General features: G+C 38.4%; 1 long non-coding RNA gene across 2 annotated transcripts; it reads left to right on the top strand.

Moving 5' to 3' along the window:
- Nucleotides 1-365: 365 nt before the first annotated feature.
- LOC124428063 lies at nucleotides 366-5,442 on the top strand. 2 transcript variants are annotated; one of them, XR_006943065.1, is made up of 3 exons: nucleotides 366-877; nucleotides 1,184-1,699; nucleotides 2,716-5,442. It is a non-coding gene; the product is annotated as an uncharacterized LOC124428063 (long non-coding RNA). The 2 variants fall into 2 exon arrangements; XR_006943066.1 differs by having other exon boundaries at nucleotides 366-1,369; nucleotides 1,446-1,699.
- The last annotated feature ends 2,589 nt before the right edge of the window (nucleotides 5,443-8,031 follow it).

The following is an 8,031-nucleotide window of genomic DNA, read 5'->3' as shown; positions in this document are numbered from 1 at the left end:
CGAACAGTTTTCCCATGGGGATCAGGATGACAGGGACGTAACAGGCAGGAAAGATCTATCGGTAGTACGGAAGAGGGACGTCTCATGCTGCCACGTTCTTAAAGCCTCCTATCCTGGCTTCGGCACGAGCTGTACACTAGATCGACGTAGATGTCGTTCAGTGGCATGTTCTCCTCGTTTTCCGATATCGTAATAAGAATGAGAGAGAGAGAGAGAGAGAGAGAGAGAGAGAGAGAGAGAGAGAGAGAGAGAGAGAGAGATAGAAAGAGATAAATGTAGTGAGAGTAAGTGAGGTTAGGAGTAGGGATAGGGACGGAGACAAAAAGGGATTGGAACATAACGTTAGAGCCACCCCTAACCTTGAGTTTTCCTCGTCCCGCTGGCATAAGCGCTGTTTATGGAGACCACGGGCGGCATCTCCCGTTGAGCTTAGTGTTACTACTGCGCAAGCAGACTTGGTCTCAGTTACGAGCGAGAGGGATTTTCTGCTGGATGAGAATGCTATCCCGCTCTGACAGCCTCGTATTCCTCTTTCTTTCTCCGTCTTTTCCTCTTTCTCTCTTTCTGTCTTTAGTTTGCTAGCGTGGTTCCCTTTTATCAGGGATCTTCCAATGTAATGTATAAAAATAAGGCTGTTTGAGGTGTACGCGTTTCACGTAACAGAAAGCAGCTTGCAATGGATCGCAAGACTCAGTGGTTCCTTTGCTTCAAGAACTACTCCTGTGATTTCACCTTCGACCTGTCTGGCATTTGAATCCGTCGCGCGTTCATGCACAAGACGACGTTCCTGGATATTATCTCTTGTCTCCTTGATTTTGTCTATCCTATTTAGGATTTCCACGCGTGTTTGCTCTTAAGATGCATTGTTGAGAACCCGGTAAGCGAATTGCAGATTGAAATTCTTTCGTTCAATGACGTTAATGATGATATTTAATAAATAATTGATTAATCATTAAATGCCATAACTCATGGTTTGAAAATTGTTCCATTAAAATCCAATCATAAAACTCTTTCAACGAAGTGTCATCATTTCTGATCAATAATCTCTCTTTAAACCATATTAGAGTTCAAAAGCTTACTTGAAGGTTTTCAAACGCGGTGACCCATCGAAGCAGATTAAAAGCTGCAAAAGAGCTTCTTTTGCCTCTACTAACTTTACCTTTTTTTTGTTTTCTACGTCCAGAGAAAGAGAGAGAGAGAGAGAGAAAAGCATATCGAACTGCAAGTAAGAGGCTTTCGTCTTTCAAGTCCCACTAACTTCTTCAACTTGTAATTCTTTTCTGGTAGACTGAAGCTAAGTTATCTTTCTCATTTCTAGTGTTTTGGTTTGACTTCAAATATGACTCACCATAATTCATATTATTTATCTGTACGTATATGATATTCCTAGATACTTTATTTACAGATGAACGCTTATTAATAAATTAATCTCTATGGTTCATTAGAATTTTATTAAAAAGTATGGGATATCATAAAACTCAGAAATAATCAAAATTTTTATAACATCAAATGTTCAATATTCTTTGAATAGTCGTTCAATAATCTGCAAAATTTTTGAACTATCCTGAATCATTCTGGTGCATAAAATGGACGATATTAGTATATATCGAGTTTATACAGTGTAGCTGGCTGGGCTTACGAAAGGCTGGATGTTCCAGGAGAGAAGAAAGGGACGAGGCTGGACTCAGGTGTTCTACCGGTATGCTATGGCACGGCGGGGCAAAGTGGTGTGGTCGATATGACTGAAACGACTACCCTTACCCCTTGCACGTCCTACCAACCCCATCTACTACCACCACAACCACTATTACTACTACTAGCAGCAGTGGCACATGTTCGACCTACCACCTCTCGTTTTCTACCTGCATGAACGAGCCCTCCTCTCTTTTCCCGCTGGGTATTCTCCAACAAACGCACAACCCCCACTACTTTGACAACCCCAACCATACTCTCCCGGCAAGTCCCGTGCGATAGTAGTGGCATTCATGGAATTTTGCTTTTATAATATTTAATCACGTTGAATATTGGAGCCCGCCTCAGTGCGCACCACGTTGTAAATTATTCGCTAGCCCAGGGATTCTCAAATTGAGGATGCTGACTTTCTGTAACAAAAAAATGCTATAACATCTCGTTTAAAGACGTTTCATAGGGAAGAAGTTTTATCTCGAATTTCGATGTTACTTATAAATTTGTGAGGAAATCTACCGTATCGAATAATCGTGGTTCTTTTGGTGCCGTTTCTTCGGTTCTTTAGAACCGATAGCTCTTTGAACCATAACTCTATTTTATTTCCACACGAAAATGCTACGCTTTCTTTTTAACCGTCTGTTGCGTTCTCATGCTTTTACTATCGTAAGTTTGTCTTCTGCTCTCGAAGAGGAAGATATTTAATAAAAAATTACGGAAAGAGTTTTTCTTAATCAAAAAAAATCCCTCAAGTTTTATATTGAAACCGTAAAAACATATCGATAGTACCGTGTACTAGGATAAACAGAAAATTGTGCGATAATAGTTATTTAAAAATTTGAGAGCCTATAGATAAAGATAGTTGGAGTGGGCGACGCGAAGCCAATTGATTAGAAAGTCAATCGTTTGAAGCCGTTAATTTGTACAACTGCGTAGATGTACCCGTGCGGATTTCATTTCCCGTAACAGCATTCGGCACCGGAAATGCATCAGAGGACCTGTTAGTTAACAATCTTCTTTTTTTTTCAGCGAACCATCACCATGTAACAGTTTGAAAAAGTTGAGAAACATGGTATTGACGCTGTGGGGAATTGAAGCCGGCTAACACTCGGTCCAATTCTGCTCTAATTAAAAGAAATTTTTGTTACTACGCCCAAGAGATACGCATACTCAAAAAATATTCGTTCAATGAACATTGACAAATGAATACTCTTATTTTAATGATAAGATGCTTCGAAGAATTAAAACCGATGTTATCCAAATGAAAAAAAAAAAAAAAAAAAAAGAATTATATAAATTAGAAATTTTTAAGAATCTTTTTGTACTCTTTCAATCTGTCAAAGAGTTGAACGATTAGCGAGAAAATTATGTTCGCTAAGGTGTCCCGTTTATAAGCCAAAATCACAACTTTCAACGACGTCGAAATTAATTGAATAATTTCGAATAATTCGATCTAATCTGCGGCATGGCTGACGGTTAACTTTCGTGACGCGCGACCGTCTACAAAGACGTTAATTAAGTGATTCAATTATAGCATCCGAGAAAATTAAGATTCGTCGTGGAAAACCAAACTTCAAAATAAGGCAACGGAACGGTCGCTGTACACAGACTGAATTTTAATCGCTGCGAAATATTTCGAGATTACTTATTCCACGAATTATTATTTCTTTATCCTTTTACGCGCCGTCCGGTTTTCCATCGATCGCGCGAAACTCGCTTTATCATCATCCTTTGTCGTTTTTTTAAATTGAATAAAGGGGAGAAATATTATGAGATCGATGGAAAATATGTAGGTGATGACAAACCGATGAAGTAAAATATGTAAATTCCTAAAAATTTCAGAGCAAAATGAAAAACAAAATCAATCCCGTTTTCGAATATTTCGAAGGTATTTGTTTTTGTTAAAATCCATTGTTATCGGCAAAAGCATTGTTATCGGCCAAATAAATTCCATTCAACGATAAATCAAACTTCATATAGTTTTATTCATTCTTACGGTCTAAGTTTGGATTTGAGAAAGGAAAAAGAAAAAAATAACTAGACCACGCCTTACTACGGAATATTAAATTTGATTCGTGCCAACGATAAAAGAGCTTATTAGATGCACGTGCATGATTCCTTCCGAAAGAGCGACTCTTCTAAAAGGGGAGAAACAACCACTGTGCATCTTCGTCATTGCATCTCTGTGTGCGTGTATTTGTATACATGCTCCGTTCCTCTTGGCGGATATTACACTAACGTATGAGTTATGATCCAGTGGTACGCGGGCCAACTAATAATTAGTTTTGGCAGATGGAAAGTCGCAGAAAGAAATGGGTGAGCGATGAACGAACGCAAGAAAGGATGGGGTTCGTTATAAATGCAAAAATGAATCAGAGCAAACGTTTTTTAACCAACATAACGATCCATCTATACCTCCAAGCCTTGTATTTATAACCAATCCATCAATTTTCCAAGCCGCAAAAACGAATCTCGAAGCTGTAGTTCGCCTCGTGGGAAAATACCCTAAGTGGATTTTAATGTCCACGCGAGGACGTTTCTTCCATTCCATTTTCCTTCATTCTTTATTTGCGATACTTAAGATGACAGATGAAAAACGAAACAAGAAGGGACAAACCTGTCGCCATTAAACGAACCGAAAAGTGATATCATTCGATTGTAGAAATACATAAATACCTGTAAGTAAAAGCAATGCAGTTACTCCTTTATTTTTCATTTAAAGTCCATCTTTTTTGGGATTCCATTTTCCAAAGTTGGAAAACTTAACGTTAAGTCAAATGTCGAATCGAATCTTCCGATTGATCGGAAGTTCTGTCTCTTTTAATACCTTTTAGATTCAAAACGTAGAAACCGTTCCGTTCGACAGGATATTATTCTAACAACGATGTCTAGATATATTCGAGAACGACCTACTTCCAATAACCCAGATCGTTTTTTTTCTCTCTCTTGGCAAAGGGAAAAAACTTGGATGTAATGATAAAAGCTTGTCCCACTTGTCCGAGGATATAAAAAGAACAAGAGAACAGGAAATATACGCCAACGGGCAAATTGAGGAAAAGGGGTGGTTCGAACATTTTGGACAACGTCCATTTTTATGGGCCACGCGATGTTGACTAGTCTTGTTCTTAGCTAGAATTCTCTCTCTCTCCCCCCACCCTCTCTCTCTCTTTCTCTCTCTCTCTCTCTCTCTCTCTCTCTCATTCTCTCGTGACTTTAATATGCACCCCTTCCAGAAATTGAATTCACCCTCTGCGACTTTTTCATCCCCTTATTCCCCCACCCGAAATTCTCAGCGTGTCATTTTCGTCCCGCAGACAACTTCCTAACGCAGGTGCAGCGAGATTCGTAATATGGATTTAAGAACGGTGCTCGATATTGACGGATATGGGAACCCCTGCGGTGGTAAATGCTCTCCACGAGCTGCGAAACTATCGAAAATGCTTATTGTTGGGACGAAACGTTGCAGTTATTTTCTGCTGACTCATTGCAGTTGTGGTGAACCTGATTTCTTGAGTATTACTCAATATGACCTTGCACGACTTTGTTTGCTGCTCTCTGTTGTGTTTCCAATTTCTTAATAATACGCAATTTTGTAATCTTTCCTCTTGTCGATAATAAAAGATGCATTAAGTGTCCTTTTTCAAATAAAAAGTTATACCAATTTTAAATAGATAAACGTAAGGACGATCGATAAACTGGATCTAAATATAAAGTCATCATGAAATATTCAATGGGATATTGTGAAAATAAAGCCGAAATGGAAAACAGTTACGGTAAAGTTATGATTGTGTCTTGAGTGAGAGAATAAAACTTGGCTCTTATCCTTGGAAATTTTTCTTGTTTCAAGAAGATCATGGATGCAACTTCAGTGACGACAAAATATAATTCTATTTGATCTTATATTGTATATGTATAATAACGATGACCTCCTTGCTAAAAGTTTTAACAAAAGTTTTCAATGCCCTAGTATGAATGTAATATATCTATAAAACATTTCCCTAGTAAGCAATCGTAAGAACGAAAAGGATTTTCGATTTGCTACAGGAAAGCGATTTTGGATTGACGGTAAGTTTCCGATTTCATACGCACGTTTCTCTCGATGTTTCCTATACTATTCGTATACGTCGATGAGTCGCCTAATCCAAAAGGGTAAACTTCATTCCCCACAGCCATCTGCCATATTCGAGTCTGATATTCCAAGCTCTTCTTGGTTTCCATACCCTTCCAAAACTAAAATTTAAAGTTCGAATATTGGTCTAAGTCCTAGACTATGTTTCTAAGAACTAAACTCACTGGCATTCTTAGCAGTTATAACGAATTCATATGATTCGCTAAATGCATGAGTTATATATTCTTCATTTCTTTTTCCATTCGATTGAAACAAATCACATTGATTTGATAATGTTATAAATTAATACGAATCATTGGTAAAATTATAAATCTGAAAGAATTGTACAAATATTATAAAACCTATCATGAGGATAATTCAGTTTGTTATAATTTCTTTTTTTATTTCTTCAACTTTGAATGGTCTCCATTGAATCGATCAGATACAAAAGTATGTCTAAGAACAATCAAATAGCATTAACGGGTATCGTATTATCTATGAGTGAAGCCAAGAAGAGTATTAATACCAAATTGCAGTACGGTATCATTCTCTTCATATTAAATGGAGCATTGTGGGCGTTTGGAGGAATCGATCGTCCACGAAGTGGAAATCGCGCGGGGAGCGAGATTCGATCACGTGATTTCCCGTGGGTGCCGTCACCGACAAATGACCCAGCTGCTGCTACTACTGCTGCTTTTGGTACTTCCGAACACTTCCACTTGTTTTAGACTGCGGCTTGCTTGCTTGGACATTTTCGAACTGTAGAAAATGAAAATACCGGGTTACATCTACATCTAGACGAGTTTTGAGTTATCTAAAAGTACAATAAGAGATAGAAAACGATGATACAGTACTCACGGTTCGATTAGATTCGAAACCAATCTCATTTTTTAGTATCGTCTATGAGAATTCACAAAAGTGTATATGTCGTCGTGTTTCCTGAAAATTACATACTCCTCCGGTATTGATTGTCCCCGGTATGAACAACCGCAGACAAGTGACGTAAAATGAATGATCCAATTAAAAAAGAATCACCAGAAGAATAAAGTCAATTAAATAATAATTTGAACGATATTCTAATGAGAAATATTGATTCATTATTTAATTTTATCCTATTTATTAATTAAATCTTCTGGTAGTGATTTTCATTGATTTATTATCCTAAATCAGTTTGCAACTGCAGTTTCTGTACAAGGATGTGTTGTCGCGCAGTCCGTCTCAGGTGTAACAACCAGGCGTTATAACGGATGTAAGAGACTTGCATGAACGCGTTGGGTTTACCTAAGCATCCGAAACATACAACCCATCTGGGATATTACGCTCATTCCTTTCACCCTCTCCTTTCACCCTTCCTTGTATCTTCTTTCCCTCTTTCACTCTTACATACACTCTCTTTCTCCCTTTCCCTCGAACGCGGCAACGCGGAAAGATATTGCATAATGCCAGTGTATCGACAGGGGCCCGGACTTTTACCGAGATTTATTTTTCAATGCACTGCGGAACGATTCTCTGCGGGAATATATACGAATACAGATATAACTCGAAATACCTCGGCTAGGTCGAGTCTGCTGGTGGTACTACTACTGGTAAGAGTAGGATGGGAATGAAAGGGAAGGACGGGGGTATAGAGAAACAGGAAGCTCTCGCACAAGAACAAATTTCGATTTCGCGCTCGCACCCCATAGCTATTACATTTGCTTGGATATTGCTCGACGCCGTAACGTAGCCACCTACGCGATCTACTGGTAGGAGCAAACGGAGTGGGAGTGAAAGGGTAGGAGGAAAGACAGTACCTCGTTCGAACATCTTTCATCCATGGAGAATGTACCATCTTATATATACATATATTTTCTTTCTCTCTTTCTCCCTATCCTTCTCTCCTTCTTAGAAGCTCATTGCGTAACAGAGACTCAGCTGTTTTACCATAGTCAATCTCGTTCGGGGATTCGAAGCTTTCTTGCGGCTCGATACTTACTCTTCTTCTGTCTTACTAACTTTCAGAAATTCGATATTTATCCTTCGAGATATTAATCTCGATCTTATGAAGAACTGGTAGATCAAACAGTACGAATACATTCAGCATGAGATTAATACGTAAGGATTAATCTTGAATTCAATATAATCCAGTTAGCGTGTATTTAACGAAACGTAATCACTTTGTTGTTGGATTTACAAAATTAATACAATTTTTAAGATTATGCCTAAAAGGACTGGAATATCAATCGATTCAACGAGTT

This window comes from Vespa crabro, chromosome 11 (assembly GCF_910589235.1).
Source record: "Vespa crabro chromosome 11, iyVesCrab1.2, whole genome shotgun sequence".
Taxonomy (NCBI): Eukaryota; Metazoa; Arthropoda; class Insecta; order Hymenoptera; family Vespidae; genus Vespa; species Vespa crabro.
The sequence above is the reverse complement of the archived record's forward strand: the minus strand, read 5'-3'. Positions and strand labels throughout refer to the sequence as shown.